The sequence below is a fragment of the Lissotriton helveticus genome, chromosome 9 (genome assembly GCF_964261635.1).
Source record: "Lissotriton helveticus chromosome 9, aLisHel1.1, whole genome shotgun sequence".
NCBI lineage: Eukaryota > Metazoa > Chordata > Amphibia > Caudata > Salamandridae > Lissotriton > Lissotriton helveticus.
This window is the reverse complement of record NC_136070.1, coordinates 705,757,497-705,777,089: the sequence shown is the minus strand read 5'-3', so window position 1 is coordinate 705,777,089 and position 19,593 is coordinate 705,757,497.

Below are 19,593 nucleotides of genomic sequence, written 5' to 3'. Positions count from 1 at the left end.
CCCGGAAATGAAAGAATTAAAATTTCTAAAATATGAGAGAGAATACCCTCTGCCAATCGATATTCTGCCTTTACGACAATACGCCTGTGTAATATATACAGACGGACATGCTCAACCCTCAGTTTGGGGAGAGCTGGCTTACAACGCCACGTGCGAAATTGTAAAAGAAGTGTGGCGCGGAGGTAAATTAAGACCTCTACTTGCAAAAACACACTCAGTGGAAAATAATTCAGAACTACAAACTGAAATAATAGCATTGAAAATGGCGCTAGATAATGCCGATCGCGAATTCCCGACACTTATAGTGTGCGATTCGTATTACTGCGTCAAATCATACAATAACGACTTACAGAAATGGATTAAAAACGGTTACAAAGATGACACAGGTGCAACAATAAAGCAAAAAGTGCTCTGGGAACAAGTAGTTCTTTTACAGAAAGAACTACCAAAAACTCACGTGATACATTCACTGAGTCATCAGCGTGATGGCGTTCACGTTGCAGGGAATTCATTGGCTGAGACAGCCACAGCGGTAGCAAGTAAATCGGCTTCCGTAGCTACAAAAAAGCGTGCAGTAAAACACATTGACGGTGAAACTGTGCTGGCGGTGAAAACGTCATCAAAAGGCGACTGCTCAGCGCTACCGATCAATTATCCACTCAATTATACATACATAATCGATGCAAACTCAGTCCCTTTTGCTCGAATCCCTGGAGTGGGGGATAGAGTAATTCCAAACACGGACAGGAGAGGCTTGTTAATAGCAGACGCACATATGGGTGAGGGTCTCAGACACCTTAAGCAAAAAGATTCTCTGGAAGAATTACAATCAGTGTACTGGTGGCCAGGCATGAGCCTGCATCATCACATTTTTGTAAAAAACTGCCCAGACTGTAACAGAGATCGCAGTGGCGAGCGAGGAGGACCATTGCCATGGCATTTCGCTCCAGATAAACAACAACAATAAGAAAGTACCCATCATGAAAAAGCGTCATATTAACATAAAAAGACTAATTTTCACTTATAACGTAGACCCCAGCGCTCGGCTGACGTCTGGACTGTTATAAAAAGATTTGCAAGTCTATAATGGCATATACGCTAGGAGCATGCTACGTTTTGAATAATGTATTCCCTTTAGCCCTCAAGCTTATAGGGAATCATGGCCAAATGAGCATTGCATAGCGGGACTCTTCTCACTTCCTTCCTGAGGGATACAGGATGGTGTAAAGAAAAAACCAAGACATAAAGCAATCTATAACGGAAAAGGTATTAGGTTCGGGAGCTGGGTGGGTCAAACATTTAATAAGTGTCCAACGTAGTCTAAATAACCTGCCAAGGAATTCTCTGAAAGGGTTCAGTCCGTACGAACTATTGTTCGGGACTAGAATGATGATCCAAGATCTTGATAGTCAGACTTCAGTGGTTAAAGACAAAAGCTTTGATATCAAAGATCGTTTGGCTATTTTGCAGGACTTAAATGAAACAAGAAAAGACCTGAGCAACATAAAGTTGAAACAACAGCCAACAACCACTGAAGAAAAACCACCTGTCCCAGCAAGGCCTGTCTGGATTCCAAAAGTCGGGGATCTGGTCAGAGAAAAGATCGCGGTAAAGAAGGAATTTGGGCCTTCTTACAGAAAAGCAGTTCCTGTCTTGTCTATCAACGGGACAAGATCAGTAGTACTACCGCCCCTTGCTGGTAAAAAGGAGAACCAAGTCATATCCATCGACCTGGTTAAACCACAATCATGTGGCCGATAACAAATAGTAGGCCAAGTGGACTCCCAAGAAGTAGCAGAACACCAATGTTTGCTACGAATACAGAGGCTCAAACTGGAAGACTGATCACATTTGGAAAATCTACAGTGAATCAACAAGGACTATGCAACAAAGCAATGGAACTTGAACCTCTTAAAACCCAAATCAAAGCTTTTCATCAAGAAACAACAACCTATGATGATGTAACTGCAGACTTTGCTAATGAAACGAAGCAAAATCCAAAAGCAATTGGAACAATTGACAGAACAGCATCCGGCTACTTCATCAACTTCGATGATTCATCTGAAGACCTGAGTGAAGCAAAGAAACAGCCATCAACAAAAACTTTTAAAGATAAAGCTAAGGAACTTCTTCAACAGCTGAAAGAAACCTATCTGATTTCTCCATGGATTGAATTTTGGGTGGCCTTAGGTGCATTTATCCTCATTCTTTGGCTCATCATGGTACTATGCTTGGGACATTTCATTGAAGGAAAATATGCTAAAATGGACACAGCAAGCCAGAAAATCAACTTGGTCCTTAAACCACACACATCTTCACACATCGAGAAAAGAGAACTTTCTTCAGTGAACTTCACAGCCAATCCTATACCAGGCGGTGTAGCATGGGACAAAACTGATTATGAAATCTATGGTCCAGTTGAAATCCTGAAGTATCCACACCAATTCAAGATCTCATTGAGTGACTTTGTAAAACCAAGCACATTTGCTGATGATTGGGACTTTGAAAGTATTAATGATATGATGTCTGATCTTGTGATGTCTGCTAAATTTACAGAACATGATTATTTGCAGGGTTCGTCTAATTATGATCAAATGTTCTGCTATAACCACTATGGTAACCATTATCTCCATAAATCTGCACAACCTAGAAATGTTTTAAATTATAACCAATGGGAACATTGTGCTACTCCTCCAAAAGATAGCTCGAAAACATTTTATGATAAATATTCATACTTTTCAGGGTTTAACACAAGTAATGCAGAAACATTTTATTTCAAATTGTCAAATAAGACAGGTATGAAGACCATGCTTACCAACACAAAATTTATATATTCAGATTCATTTTTTGAGCAAATGAATACATTTGGTTTTAGTTTCTGGAACAGTAACATTGAAACAAAAACTGTTTGGGGTACAAAAGATTGGCAAGTACAAGGTATAGAATCATTGTTCAGAGCCTGCATGATCCCAGAACAAATTATATTTTTGAATGACACTATTCAACAAACTACCTGTCTTGGCTTAGCCAAAATCAAAGATTTGAACAAACCGTCTATTCCAAAACCAACAGTCAGCAGTAATAGCTCTATAGATGATGAGATAGACGTAAACCATATATTAAACCAAAACAGAACACATCCTGAATGGAAACAATGGTTGATCTGGCCCACAGACACAAATAACTGTCAAGACAGATTCCTGAACAAAATACAGGGGTTCAAATTGACCAGGCCAGACCCTAGATATTCCCAAAGACAACATCCAGGGATAGTAACCACCTACAGCGTGGGCAAGCTCTGCCTTCAATGGCTACAAACGTCCACACTGGCTGAAATTAAGCAACACCTAACTTTACTTACAGAAGGTGCTGACTTGCGTGATTTCATATTGGGACCACGCAAACAGCGTCAAAAACGTTTCATAGCGGCCTCTATATATGCAGCTTATAACAAAGTTTGAAAAGTAACTCAAATTGAGACAGCAGAAAAAATACGGGAAATTGACCGTATTAATTTGGAAAAATCACTTTCTGTGGTGGACAATGGGTTAATGACTCTGTCCTCCAGAATATATTCTCTGGACAGCATTGTGTCTTCAGCAATCGATATAATGTCGCAAGACTTACTGATGTTACAACACGGTCAGTCCCAATTGCGTTCTATTGTACAGCTTGGCTGGACGTTACAAAATCTGCGTTCTGGCTATGTGCCTTGGCGTTTAATCAACACAACGTCATTATTTAATATCTTTAACCTTACTGATAAACAAATCAGTTTGGCACAGAAGGGTGCTGACTATACAATTCTGAGCATTGAAAGACTTGAGAGATTACCATTGACAATGTCAGAACGACCTGTCATTGAATGGATAATACATGGAATAATAAATATTCCGATAACTACTTTCCAGTTTCAATTCTGCCAAAAATATATACAGGCAGGCCAGTATGAAAGGTTGGGTAAAGGATACATTAAATCAATATGGAACTTGCCCTATACACACGAATGTGTCAGTAATAAAGGCCAGAAAGTGTTTCTCAGTGGCAATAATTGTGCAAAATCACTAAGCGGTACACTTCTGTGTCAGGGTATTAGCTTGCATGGAGCCTGTGAAGGGACTTCAAATAACCTTTCATGTTACCAGCTAGGCACACCTGCAACACAAATAGAACCATTCTTTAAGAGACTCTCGAACGGGAGTTACATTCTAATAGTAGATCGCAGATGTTGTAGTTTGCTGCCCGGAAAACCTTATCTCATAACCGTGACTAGGAAGGTCATGTGCTGTGAACGAGTATTGTTCCAGAACGATTCTCCAGACAGGGAGGCAAGGTCATGGCCCGATTTGAAAATTGCTTCTATTCGAATAGATACTTTAAGCAGAATGAAGACTGTGCTCCTACAGACGCCGACTAGGCTCACGTCATCAAAAGAAACATATGGTCTCCAAGTTGCAAGGACAACAGAAGAGATTCATTCATTATTATCAACTAATTCCCCCATACATTTCGCAGAAATACTGAACGAAAAATCTTAAATATTTCTGATACCACTGGTGTCTCCAGTGTATTTAAAGCAGTGTTTTCGGGTGCTTTAACTCCATTCAAAGCCATCCTGGGTATTTTTCCGGGCTTTGTCCATTCAATTTTTTGCCGGACTTGCTCTCATTTTGGGACTAGTGGCAGGCTTCCTATTTTTGATCCTGTTATTTCGCTATGGCAAACCATGTCACAGACAAAACACCTGCGACAAGGGAAGAAATGATCCTAGCCATTGGCTACCGGGACCGCATAAGTAAAGTCCTTGGACTAGCACGGCTTCGGGACCTGAACATGACTTGGTCTCTTTCATTTAGACCAATGTGGCAAAGTTGTGTTATGCCTGTATTAAGGTGCTTGCTATGCGGCGAAGAATGCGTGTTGGACACCTGTCTGGCACTACAATCGGATGTGCCAATGGACGCAGATACCTTGTTGGGTCCGGTAACGGCTCACGCATTGTGCTGTCCCCAGCGGCTACCAATCCAGATGACGGCATTCGTGGAGACTTCACCACTACGATTGAGGGGTAGTGATGTACAAGATGAAAGCAGCATCGATCAGGTACGACCTTCAGTCAGCTATGCTGATCAAAACATCAATGGAGGCAATCATGCTCAGGCTCATGAATGCATGGTAACAACTTTTTCCGAGTTAGTGGAACTTACGCAAGAAGCTGTTGACAGTTTTTTCAACAGTCTAAATGATATGATGTTTTCACCCGAGCAGCAGGAATAACTTTGAGCAAACTAGCACTCGGAGTTCCCCACATGCTGAATTTGGCCTTCAACTTTTAAAAAGCGATATGAAAAAAAAAAAATTCTCATCATTTTCTCAGACTGAAAGAGCTTTTTCCCCAATTCAATAATATTTACGATTTTTTGGGACACTTATCTTCTGCTTAAAGTAGACATTATTCTTAGAGAACTAAATTTCTATTTTAGGTAGTCACGAGACATTCGCTATCCTCTAGCACTCTCATACAGACCTTTATGATTGTGATGAAATGGTCTCGCACTTTTTTTTCTATATTAAGAGCCATTTCATGTGTATTTTTCGCATTTTTTTTATGATGAATTTAAAATATGCGTTATATGTGTAGCATTATTAGACTGCTTGTACATATAGTACATTTGATTGTGTTTCGTATATTTCGTAGTTTCAATTTTTCAGGATACATATGAATGTATTTTGGGGTGGTACGGTATACACAAACGCTACTGGTTTCACTATGCCTAGATTTGTAAATATGGACATAGTCTACGTGGAGTGGGTGTGATGTATTCCTATAGGTACTGTATCGATTCCCCTATTCCTGACCCTGGTTTGGTTAATAATTAACTAGCAGCCATCCAACGGTGCAAAAACCGTTATCTGATTAAGCCACACCACGGCACAGAAGCGCGTTATCTGATTAGGTCATAACGCATGCCATCTAATTAGACAAGCGATATTCCTCCAGCCCCTGATAAGGCATACGGAGTTCTCAAAACAAATCAAACCTACAGCGACCTGGGAAATTCCCATAGCCATTGTTTTGATTTCACCTAGAACTTCAGCAAAAGAATGTGCGAACGAGCCCGTTCATATGACATCCTTATTGACGTATATATGTCCATCCTTACGTCAATCTCGGCACCTTTCAGGTATAAATATTACCGACATTGCCTTAAGCAAACACATGCGGTGGTGACGAGATTGGAGCAGCGAGACGTGCCGAGGAGCCCAGCAGAGAGCGAAGCCCACAGGCGCTGCCCCGCCTTCCTGACGTGCTGAGAACGAGACGCTGCCTTTCTCCTGCTGAGAAATCCAGCTCCGGCGCTTCCAAGCAGCCCTCGCAGGCAGCTGGAATATCAAGACCTGGGATAAGAGATACCAGCCCTCCACCATTCTAGATCTCAGGTACAGAACTGAATAACCCCTTGCAGAGAATTCTCGAGTCAGTCCCTTGGCAAAACAAACTTAACTTAAACTGCTACTTATCTACTCCCGCCCACGTATTAGGCTTAGGTCAGGTACACTGGGGTAGGCGTGGTTAGAAGCACCAGTTGAGTATGATTAGTCAAATGTATATATGTATGTATCTATTTTATCCATTTTAAAGTATCATATGGCTCAGAAACCATATCAATGCTTTTACAGTATTATTTTATAATTCTGTCTTTACTGTATGCACTTTACTTAACTATAAGTATTACAATAATAGTGATTCATTTCTCTTGTATGAGAAAGGAGACTGATCAATAAATAACATCTTTTTATTGAACACGCCCGTCTCTTCCTTTTCTCTACAATCTGGTGAAACTAAGAATGCACTGAACTGACTGAGTAAAATAAGTTGTCTTTTGTTTTCACACGACTCTAGAGATACACTCTTGATTAGGGGAGAGCAAAGTTGTCATGTTCTGTGGTTGTCAGAAACTAAATCCCTTCTTGTCTATCCAGGGAGGTTAAAATCCTCCTTGCCTATTCGAGAACGTTTCTAGTGAACTCTGAGCTAGCTGGCAAACACAAAACTTTAAGTCTAATATCGTCGGTAGAAGACCTAGTTAACCTCTGCCCTAGGTCTATACTATTGAAGATATTATTCCAATGCGCAGAGCCTATTGGGATAATAGGAACTACACTACAAAAGATGGAGCCGTTAAAAGAACTAACGAGGAAAAATGTTGAATTTGTGTGGGGTGAAAAGCAACAAAAAGCATTTGAAAACATTAAGGCAGAAATGATTGCTGCTCCTTCTCTCAGCCCTTTTTGTGTTGGGAAAATGTGTGTACTTACTGTGGGTGCCAGTCTGTATGGACTGGGTTGTGTGCTGTCCCAGTGGGCTGGCAAGGATGAGTCGAATGTAGCTTTCGCATCACGCACGTTAAATTCTACAGAGAGGCGTTAAACAGTCATTGAAAGAGAGTTGTTAGCATGTGGATCGGGTGTAGAGCATTTAAGGAACTACATTTGGGGAACACGGTTTATTTTAAAAACTGATCAAAAACCTTTGACCCACATTGTGGCTCCTGGTGGTGGTCTAAATGCCACAGCAAGAATAGCTAAGTTAATGTCACATTTACAAGAATATGCATTTACTGTTGAATACGTTCCAGGAAAAGTGAACGTCACAGCAGATTGTTTATCACAACTTCCCTGCGAGGTTAACGATGTTTCATGCGGAGAGGAAATTGTTACTAGCATTTCTGAAGTATTACCAGACAAATTTAACTCCATTTTGGAAGAATTGTGGAAGAAAGGTATGAATGAAGATAACCATTTACAGCAAGTTGTTAATTATTCCAGTGTTGGGTGGCCTTCTAAGAAAGACATTTCTGATGAGTTATTCCCATACTGGAAAGTCTCTGATGAGATTATGGTAGAAGGAGATTTGATTTATAGACAAGGAAAATGCATTCCCCCTGTTTCTTTACACAATGCCATTTTATCTTTGAGTTATGAAAGTCATTTAGGAATGTCGTCAATGAAAAGGCTCATCAGATCAACATTTTGGTGGCCTGGATTAGACAGGTATGTGGATAGAGTAGTAAGAGAATGTCCTCAAATGTAATCCAGCTCCTCTCATTCCAGCAAGTGCCCTGGTTATCCCTGGCAAAAGGATGATTTAGACATTGCTGGTCCCTACAACTTTCTGCCACAAGATTGCAGGTTTGCCATTGTCATGGTGGATTATCACTCAAAGTGGCCTGAGGTGAAGTTAGTCCCACTGGTTACCACCAGTAGTGTTGTCCTATTTTTAAAATAAGTTTTTGCCAGGGAAGGTAGTCCTGAAGTTATCATTTCAGACAATGGTGTGCAGTTGAAATCTTTCAAGATGATGGAGTTTTTGAAATTACATAATATCAGTCATGTTACCACTTCTCTTTATGAGCCTCAAGGAAATGTTCAAATGGAAAGGTTCAATAGAGTTCTCAAGCAAGACATTCTTTGGGCACGGAATTTTGGTACGGAATGAAGGATAAATTAAGAGAGAAGTTATGGTTATACCGTATTACTCCTTATTCAACAACTGAGGTTTCACCTTTTCGTTTACTTAAAGGTAGAGATTCAGTGTCTAAATTGTACCCTTGGTGGTTTAAAAAAATCGTCAGAGATTTGGACTCTGTGGTAAATAAGAAAGACATGGCTCAAAGAGTTGAAGGAAAAGAACAGAAGAGTAAGCATCTCTATGATCTTCGCATGAAGGTTAAGTTGCCAAAATTTGTTGTAGGAGAGTTTGTTGGAATAAGCAAACCTGGAATTCTTCTTAAAAACGATACAAGGTTCCGTAGACCTGTGAAAATTGTCAAAGTCAATCGTAATAGTGTGATCACTCAAGATGGACACGTTTGGAATGTAAGACGTGTATCTAAATGTCCTATGATTAATTTGTAATGTTCTAAGTGGGAAAATGTGTTACATTCTATGTATAGCTGTTTTCTATATCCCTTTTATTTCTTCATTGCCCTTCTAATTCTACTGTGTATTTTTTATTACGGCACATGCCTTGCAGTTATTGTTACATCACTTAGAATTGTCTATCTGGCATTCTTGACTTGAACTTCTGCGGCAGCAGTACTGTGCTCATCTTATTAAAGCCGGAGTTAAACTTTTCTTGGATTTCAAGCCTTTTCCTTGTGGAATTCTACAGTTGGGTTTCCCAAGATGCTGATTTCCGGCAGAGGGACAAGTTTCATTTTGCCCTACATGAAAAACATGAGGAAACAAGCTGGTGTGACATACCACTTCTCCAAAGCGTACCAACACCAGAACAAGGGGTTAGTGAAAACTTTCATCAAGAATCTTAGGGAAAGATGGAAACTCTACCAGAAAACCTCAGGAGGAGCAAATTCCACTGAATAGAGTTGGGTTTAGGGTCTGTGGACTCCTGTGTGTGAACCCAGTGCATGGCCTACTCACATGAGCAAGGCAAGGTTGGAAAATAACTTCTGGGTCACCCCAGAAGGAAGTAGTGGACTATGTAATTGGCCATAGGCAGTTGACAGCACATTACATATGCTGCCAAAGAAAAACCTTCAGGCTAGCCAAGAAACAATGAAGGATTGGCATGACCAGAAAGCTCAGGTGTCTGGTACCAGGAGAATCAAGAGGGGTTGTGCTGAAGCTCAGTTGCCCTAGAGTTTCAGATGGCAAATTGTGGGGTTTTTTCAAGGTAGTGAAGAAAGTCTCTGAAGTGACCTACCTGGTAGACACAAGTGCCATATGGGGATTAAGGGAAGTGTTCCATGTGAACTGGCTCAAGCCATATCTCTAGAGAGAATTTACCATAAACATATTGGCAATGGCAGAGGAGGTTGCGAAGGCCAGCGGGGTACTCCCAAACTTGTTGCACTGTGATGAGAAGGTTGGCCATGTAGAAGGAGTACTGCTTGCCTCAGATCTGGCTCTAAAACAGCAAGATGCGTGAGAGTATCTCAACTAATTTTTCCATCTTTTGGTGCTGACGCCAGGGTTGACACCACCAATGTTCATGACACCGATACAGAGAATAGCACGCTGGTGAAAAGCAGATGTTTCTAAGATGCTACACCTAATAAAGATTGAGCACTCTGATAATCCATTGGTCATTCAGTGATGTTAATTCTAAATCAGGTGGTTGACAGAGCTACGCTTTTGAATGGACTATTGGGCTCTCAGAGGTGAACAAGACTAATGCACATTCCATCCCAAAAGCTGACGAGGTAATGGACAGATTGGGTGCTGCCTCCTTCTTGAGCACCTTCAATCTGACTTGTGGCTTGCAGATAACATAGGTACCTAGCGCCTAGGAGAAGACTGTGGGCCCGATTCGCAAAAGTAATCTGAGACAAAATCCTAACTTTACGACTTTCGGTATTCACAAAGGGCATTTAGGAGTAGTAAAGTTAGGATTCCTAACTTTATTACTCCTAAATGCCCTTTGTGAATACCGAAAGTTGTAAAGTTAGGATGTTGTCTCAATTAAACTTAAAAGTCTAACTGAGACAAAAATCCTAACTTTACGACTTTCGGTATTCACGAAGGCCATTTAGGAGTAGTAAAGGTGGGATTCCTAACTTCACTTCTCCTAAATGTCCTTTGTGAATACCGAAAGTCGTAAAGTTAGGATTTTGTCTCAGATTACTTTTGTAAATCGGGCTCTGTGTTCTCAGCATCAAAAGGACTTATGAGTTTAAGGGTATGCTCTCTGGGCTCAAGAATGCATCTGCAACGTTCAGCAACTGGTGCACTATCTTCTATCAGTGATATATAGGAGCACTATAGAAGATATTGCTCTTTTCATTAATTGGTGAGAGGACCATTGAGGCATCTAGAACAGGTCCTGGTCACAATAGAAGGGGAGAAACCCACCATCAATGCAATCAAGTTCCTGGTGGAGGAGTCCTATGTGGCCTACCATGGGTAATGGAAAGATTCTCCCATTGGATGCCATCATCTAGGCTGTGTTAGAATCAGAAGGCAGCACTACCTAGACCCAAGGGAGAGTAATTTAGGACTCATGGTTTACAACAGTAAATTGGTGACCATCTGTGGGGCCAAAGTTGCACCTGTGGCAGCAGTGATATCCAAGAAACAGCCCAAGTAAGTTGTCTGGACTGTGGAATATCAACAGTCCTTGGAGGACCAGAAGGCACACTTTGCTATGCACCCCAGCTGAAGGCACCTGACTACAATCATTGTACAGGCTGCTGCCTCAGACAAGGGGGTAGGAGAAGTTCTGAGTCAACTCTATAACAATGGCAGAGAGGGCCCAATGGCATTCATCACATTTCTTCCAAGGGAACAGAACTTGCCATTGAGGAGTGCTGTGCGATAGTGTGGGTCTTGAGGAAGTTCAAGGCTCACTTTTTTGGTACCAAGCTCGTGATCCAGACAGATCACACGCCACTTAAGAGGCTGGGGGCAATACCTGGTGAGATTCCCAAGTTGCTCAGCTGTTCTGTCTTGTTCCAAGGAGCCCAAAGCAGGTCTCCAACACAGGAATACAGATGGACTTCACAGTTGGTTTTGCATATCCAAGGACCGGACTTCTCCAACCGTAGAGCTGGCATCTGGGTAGTCTGAGGTGGGAGGGGAGTCTCATGAGACAAGAATTTAACTTGAAACAAAAAATTATTTAACAGGACATAGGTTATGGTTAGCATGGAAATAGTTTAAAATTCAGTTTCCAATCCTCTTCAGACAGACCAGCAACCTATCAATCTATTCTCTCCTTTGGTTGTGCACTTTGAAACACACCAACTTCCCTCAAAAGCTTGAATTCCTACATTACATCACAATTCTTGTAGAAGTCTGTATATGCTTTTTTCCTGGGCTCTTCAACTCACTGGCGTAACGAAAAGTGAGGGGGGCTCCCTGCACGGTACTTAGAGGGGCCCCCTCTGGACTCAATCAGGAGCGCTCTGGCCACAGTGCAGTGCCAAGGGGACCCCTTGGAGCTAGAGGCCCCCCGCACCGCGGGGGCTGCGTGGGCCAGTGTTACGCCCCTGCTTCAACTCCAAATGCCTACAGAGCAACTACACTAAGAGATACAGTAAATGTGCCAATAATGTGGAATCATGGACGTTTGGCCAGAGGGCCCTTCATCTGTGGTTTGGATAGAAGGTAGCAGAGACTGGGTAGGTCTGTCTACCAAATTCGCTCTACAACTCTCATGCTAGTTAGCGTTAGCTCTGCTCCTACTGGAGGGGGCCTTACCTGCAACCCAAATTGGGTCAGTCTATAATAACTTCCTGAAGGTATTTTTCTACACCCTTCACCTTCCATTTTTTAACAAATATTTTATATGATTAGAAACCTCTAATAAGTACATAATTATAAATTCCTATCACTGTGTAGATTAGGAAGCTTGGTCCTGATGAATTGCCACAAGATCGACTTATAAAAGCAAGAAACAAGTTGACCCACCTATACACTAAACTGACGGCTGACACAGATCATTATCTCTGTTGACAGCCTTCACTATTTTTAACCAGATAAGAGGGCACACTTATTAAACTGTTAGGGTACCACTTAGTCTATTTTGAAACTTACCATCACTTACAGCAATCTACACTAGCAGCCCTACACTCATACCCACACTTCCCATACAGCAAAAACAAAAGATGAGGGTGCCCAGTCAGGCATTGTAGTGCTGGCCTGACGAGGAGCATGCCCTATGATGAAGCATGACCCCCTTTGGGTGTGTGAGGACTCTTGCTCCTGAACAAACAGACTCCCACCTAGCTGATTCCTCAGATCACTACTGACCTGTCTGCTCTAAAGCCCTTCAAATGGGACGGCATACCCCTTTGTCAAGACGCTTGGCTAGAAGGACTGCAGTCATGGTAAGGTATTTTAGATCTCACTGATCCGTGCCCTTTCTCGATGAGACCTAAAAGGGAGCCCACACAGCCACAGAGCTAAGAGCCGAGTACCATGGAGGCCTCTCATGAGATAGAAATTTCCCCTGCAAGGTAAATAGGTGTGTGTGCTTTCCCTTAGTCTCCTGACTGCAAGTCAATCTGGTATCCCAACTTTCCTTTGGCCAGCACACACGAAATCACATTTGTGTGCTAGTGAAGCTCTATCAGCAAAGGTGACCATGAGATCCAGAGGTCAAGAATGGATACCAAAAGCATACTCTCTAGTTGACACATGACTACCCTGCCTCTGGGACGTGTACAGTCAGAAGTGGAGCTAACAAAACCGTTTTTATGTCTCGCCTACCAGATAGTGCAAGCTTAGCATGAACTTACAGTGGGTTTAAATCCCATCCATTGCTTACCGTTTGTTGGCTTTATTGCCACTCTCATTTCTTTAATTCTTATTTCATGTCTTCAGTAACCATCTTGTTTCAGCTTCAGTTTGTCCCGCCCTGGAGCATAACCTCTTTACAATCCCCTCGATTGTTTGACTTGTATCCTTCTACTACTTACTTTTAGGGAATTAATTTTTCATTTTTGTTAAGTACTCTATGAGATACATGTGTTTACCAGATGTCTCCTTCATGTGCTTCTCTTTCTCCCTGCACTCTTTTACATTCTGCTTCTCCCTGCAATCTCTGCTTTCAGTGTTGCACCCTTTTTTGTATGCTTCTTCCCTTGCCCACCCTGTTGCTCCGGTTCTCATGTGCTGCTTTTTCTTCCTCTCCACACCCACTCCTTTGCTGCCCCACCAAACTCACGTAGTCTTATTTTATATAATTGCGTTCCTCTCCACTGTGTTAAAAAAGTGCTTTCACGCTACTTAATTTTCATTTTGTAATTTTGCGATCCATATTGGATCAGTAAATTAAAAGGCTTCACGTCATTTTGACACATCAGCACATATACTTCATCACATATGTTCGCACCTACAAAATTATGTGGCTCTGTCATAGTACCTTTTGCCATGCTTTCCCTTTTGCCCATAATGCACATCTTTTTTTTTATTTTATGTTATTGTTTTTTGTAAATGTTTTTATTAGCATTTGCGTATTAACAATACATTTTCATACATGTGCATTGTATCAAATTACAGAGTTCTTACTTCCATTCAGCGAAGATACAATTTCACTTATCATGTCATTACTTACTTCTCTTCACTTCTTCCAATCTTACCACACAAATCGCATATATCACTGTCATATTTCCAACTATAAGAAACAAGAACTTTAAACGTATCCCCCTCCCCCCGCTCTGTCATGGGATGCTATACATTCCCGGGAACTAGAGATCCACCGCCTCATTGCATACCTCATCTCTCCAAACTAGTATCTGGTACAGGAGAAATCTCGGGGTGTTGCCACTGTGCCATTTCTTACCGTAATGGAGGTCCTTCCTGTGGAGTTCCTGTTTGCACCCTAAATGAGGACACCAGACTCGGGTTACCTTGGCAGGAGTCGTTTATTAAATCAAAAGTTATCTATCAGGAAGAGCGCCGGGCGTCTTATCTACACCGCGCTCCGAGCCGCTCTGATGTGTGAACAGCCGTTCACGCATGCGCACTGGCTTCACGCTCTAGCTCAAGGCACCGCGTGGCTGATATTTCTCTTCAATTCTTCAAACTCTCTCTGCGCTTCATCGTCCCACTGGAACGCTGTTTTGTCTCTTATTAGCTGTCTCAATTTGTGGGTTTTCATGGCAAAGTGCTGGACGAACTTGCTGTAGTACTCGGCCATTCCCAGGAATGACCGCACCTCGTCCTTGTTGACCGGAGCTCTGGCATTGCAGATTGCCTTCACATTCCCTCTTTTAGGGGTGATCCCCTGTCCACATATCTCGTGTCCCAGGTAAGTGACGGACGTCATGCCTAACCTGCATTTTTCCCATTCTGCCGTCAGACCTTTCTCTTGTAGCACGCTCAGTACTTTGTTTAACTTGTTGTCATGGTCCTCACGGTCCATCCCCATAACCAAGATGTCGTCCTGAAAGTACTGAATGCCTTCGACATCTTTGAACAGGCGGTGCATGAGCTTTTGGAACACCGCTGCGGCGGACGCCAGCCCGAAGGGCATCCTGCAGAACTGATAGCATCCATAGGGCGTTATGAAGGACGTGAGTTTCCTGCTAGATGGGTGCAAGTCAATTTGATGGTAGGCAGACGTGAGGTCTACGGTGGAGAACCACTTCACACCTCTCGTTTTGGCCAACATTTCTTTGATCCTGGGTAGCGGAAATTTCTCTACTATCAGGCACCTGTTCAACTCGCGCAGGTTCACGCACAAATGTACTTTGCCGTTGGGTTTCCTGGCAACCACTAAGGGGGCCAACCACTCTGAGCTGTCTATGGGCTCAATTATTCCTTGGTCTTCTAGCCTGCGCAGTTCGGGCTGTACTGCTTCCCTCACTGCTATGGGCACATTTCGGACCTTGTGGGACACTGGCCGGGAGTTCTCCTTAAGTAGGATCTTATGCATGAATTTCTCCAGCTTTCCAACCTTTCCTCCAAACACTTTGGGGAAGTCTCTTCTTACTCTCTCCAGGTCCGGCCAATTTTCACTGTCCGTTAGCAGTACTTGCTCCATGCCTCCTGGGTCTAGTTTTAACCGAGGTCTCCTTGATCCCTCCATCCTAAAACCGAGGGGCCTTTCTCCGCCACGTACAATTTGCATGTTGCTGGTCTCCCTCTGAATTCGAATTTCAGGCTCCGGTAACCTACCATGGGGATCAGGTTGCTCGTGTATGATACTGGCCGTATGTCAGGTGGTTCCAATTTGGGACCCAGGCTGGGTTTGAACTCTTCCTCCCATACCGACCTCTGAACTATGGTGTATGGGGATCCTGAATCTATCGCAATTCTGATCTTCACTCCCCCTATCAGCATGTCCGCACGTGGTTTGTCAGAGCGTTTGCTGTCTATGCCTAACACTTGCTCCTCACTGCATAACACTTGGTCGTCTTCATCCGATTCCTCGCCTGCTTCTTCTTCTGGTTGCGATTGTGCTATGTATTTTACCACTGATTTCTTCCCTTTTCTTCGACATACTTTCTCGTAGTGTCCTATCAGCCCGCAGAACATGCATTTGGCGCGGAAAGCCGGGCAGCGTTTGTCCTGGGCTGCGTGGTTTGCACTTCCGCATCTGTAGCACGTGGACTTGCTGTACTTGAACTGCTTACCAGACTGTCCTGGTTTTCCCTCCCATTTGTTAGTTCCTCTACTGTCTCCAGGCGCCATCTTGTGTCTTCTTGAGGGCTCAGCGTCATCCACCTTGTTGACCATGATCTTTTACGCGTTTCCTCTTTTTGCTGCTTCAGCACAATGCTTTGAGAGCTCGGCTTTCTTCCCCATCGCAATTACTTCCTTTAGCGTCGCTTCTCCGTGAGCCCACAACTTATCCTGTACTGTCTTATTGGTGGTGTGCAATACGATTTGATCTTTAATAAAGTCATCTTGGAGTGTCCCGTACTTGCACGTGATCGCCAGTCTTCTTAAAGCTGCGACGTCAATCTCTCTCCTTGCTTCCTCTGTTGAAAGTTGAAACGATCAATGGAGACACACACCGCTGGACGATAGTGAGTGTCTAGGTCTTCTAGGGCATGCTTAAAGACGTCCACATTGGCCGCTTGCCGAGGCGCAAGCACTATGTTCGTGAACACTCTTATCCCCTCGGGGCCCAGGTTATGTAGGAGTATTCGTTTCCTTCTCGCGCTGGAGAATTCTTCTCCGTTTTCGTCTTCCAAGGCTTCAAGGTAGTTCTTGAAATACTCCCTCCAGTCTTCCCATTTCATTTGGGGTTCACCTGGTTTGGGTAGAAATGGAATCGGCGCTGTGAGTGAGGAAGCTTGGTTGCTCATTCTGGCCTGTCCTTCCTGTTCACCTCCTTGGTTCCTTGGGCTGCCTGGCGCGCTGGTGTTTCCTCCCTGGTTCCTGGGGCTACCTGGCGCGCTGGTGTTCCCTTCTCGTGACGTGTTGGGACGGGGTTCTCCTCTTCCCCCTTCACCGCGGTCTCCCCTTTCCGCCAGGGCCTTAGTGGAGGGACTGCCACTCTCCTACCGTGCTTCTGTGCAGGACGCTGTGCTGTCTGGCTCCTGGACAAGTGGTGGACGTTGTCTTGACTTTTGCGCCTCTGCCGCGCCCTTCCTGTGCTTCCTGCCGTCAGATTTCACCTTCTCTTTTTCTTGTTTGCTGGTTAGTGCCTCGTGGTGCTATCCTGGTTTCTCCTTCTCCTCCACTCCTTCTAGTATTTCTTTTTAACAGAATGCTGTCTGTGGGAAATCCCACTCCTCGTCGCCACTGTGGAGTTCCTATTTGCACCCTAAATGAGGACACCAGACTCGGGTTACCTTGGCAGGAGTCGTTTATTAAATCAAAAGCTATCTATCAGGAAGAGCGCCGGGCATCTTATCTACACCGCGCTCCGAGCCGCTCTGATGCGCGAACAGCCGTTCACGCATGCGCACTGTCTTCACACTCTAGCTTGGGCGTGCTGCGTCACGCGCACCCCTAGAGAGCTAGAGCGCTAACACTACACTTCCCCTTGTTTATATCAGTTACCATCAAATACCAAACCCTCGCATCTTCTGCTCGTTTGTCATCCCTTCTGACTTTTTTCAATTGAATTAATTCTGCAGTGGCCCCCTCCTGCACATCCCTGGCCCACCTCTCAACTGTGGGAGGATCACGACTCAACCATCAGATCGCTATTTTTCATTTTGCTAATACTAAACCCAGCTGAATAAATTTCCTAGTGAGGTTTTTGGTGAGGGAAGAAGCCTCAACCCTCTTTGATAGTGGCTGGTATTATCCATCCTGTGACAGTCTGCAGGCTGTCTAACAATTTCCGCCAATAATGTGCCAAATCGGGACAGTCCCACACCATATGACCGAAGTGTGCATCTGAATGCCTACATCTGGAACAATGATCTGCATGTTCCGGGCATATTTTATGAAGCACTCGGGGAGTTAGATATGCCTGGTGTATTACATTATATTGTATTAATTTGAACCTTGTGTTAGAGCTTATCTGTTTGCCCTCTTTGTGTACTTTCTTGCAATGTTAAGTCTAGCTATGGAAAAAATATAAAGAACCCAGTCAGTAGCCCCAATCCCAAGCAGGATCATTTTTGGAGTAAGTACTCCTGCATGAGGTTGTACTATACATATCTGCTGTTGTATCAAAGACGGAAATGGTATCAGTTTAGGATATGTAACAAACATATGGGCATTATCAGCTGCTTTAAGAGCACAATGTGGGCAGCCATTTGATCTATTATACCATTTTGACAATTTGGAAGGACTAATTTAACAATAGAACATTGTGCGATAAATCTGGCCTCTTAGTTTAGTAGAGGTGACAACTTTGCAGTATTGCGCAAGAATGTTGGAGAGCTCTTGAATAGAAACATCTTCATTTAAGCTAGCTGTCCATTTGTCAGCCCAGGTTCCCAAATCATTGAGAGTATTGGATAAGACTGCTATATTTTTTCGAAATGCTTAATGAATGCTTACCAAATATGATCCGTGCCAACGGGGTAATGACACTACTATTCTTGCTCAGTAAAAAAGTGTGAATCTGCAGGTATTTTAAAAAATCGCAATGGTGTGTTGCAAATTCTGACTGTAGATCTATGAAAGATTTAAGCCCCAAGTCATCCATCAGGTTGCCTAGCCACTTAATTCCCAGCTGTGACTAAACACCAAAAAAGGAAGAGGTAAAGCACTCCAGTAAATCCGGGTTATCCAGCAGAAGTGTATAGGCATGAAATAATGGGATTTTCAAGAACCTCCTCATATTAATCTGACTCTTTTCAAGAGCTATTGCAGCCTTTATTCTAACTTTCTTGAAAAATGCACTGCTTTTAAATTTCGTACTACTGCTACCAGGAACCTTCATGACTAGGATGGTATGAAGTAAGTTTTCCAGATAAACGTCATACAGCATGCAAATACGGTCAGCTATTCTAGCCCCATAATAAAAACACCAATCAGGAAGTGCCCAGCCACCTTTAACTACTGGACGTTCTAGAGTTTTTAAAGATCTAAGGGCCAGATGTAGGTATCCAAATGCCGGTCGGTAACGGCCGAAAATACCAATTTTCGGCAGTTACCGACCGGTATTTGGATACTGAGATGTAGGGCATCTCAAAATACAGATTCGGTAATTTTACCGAATCAGTAAATTTACAGATTCGGTAAAATTACTGAATCTGTATTTTGAGATGTAGGTGGCACTGTAAACAGTGCCACAGGGCTTTAAGAATTCGATATTTACCACCAACTATTAGTTGGTGGTAAATAACAAATACCTGTGTATATGCAAATCTGTGCAGGTACACCTGTGCCATGTGACAGACATACATTCCCTTAGGGCAATTATGTGTGCCACATGGCACACAAGCACTAATCAGGGGTACAACAGGGTGTCAAAGTGACACCCTGCCACCCTTGACCATTTCACAATTTTATCGAATCGGTATTTACCGATTCGGTAATTGCCATTCATTCCTATGGGCCTGGAGGCCCATTGGAATGAATGGCAATTACCGTATCGGTAAATACCGATTTGGTAATTACCGAAAAATTCTGAATTATTACCTACATCTAATTTACCGATTCTAAAATACCGAATCGGTAAAATTCGGTATTTTAGAATCTGTAAAAAAGATT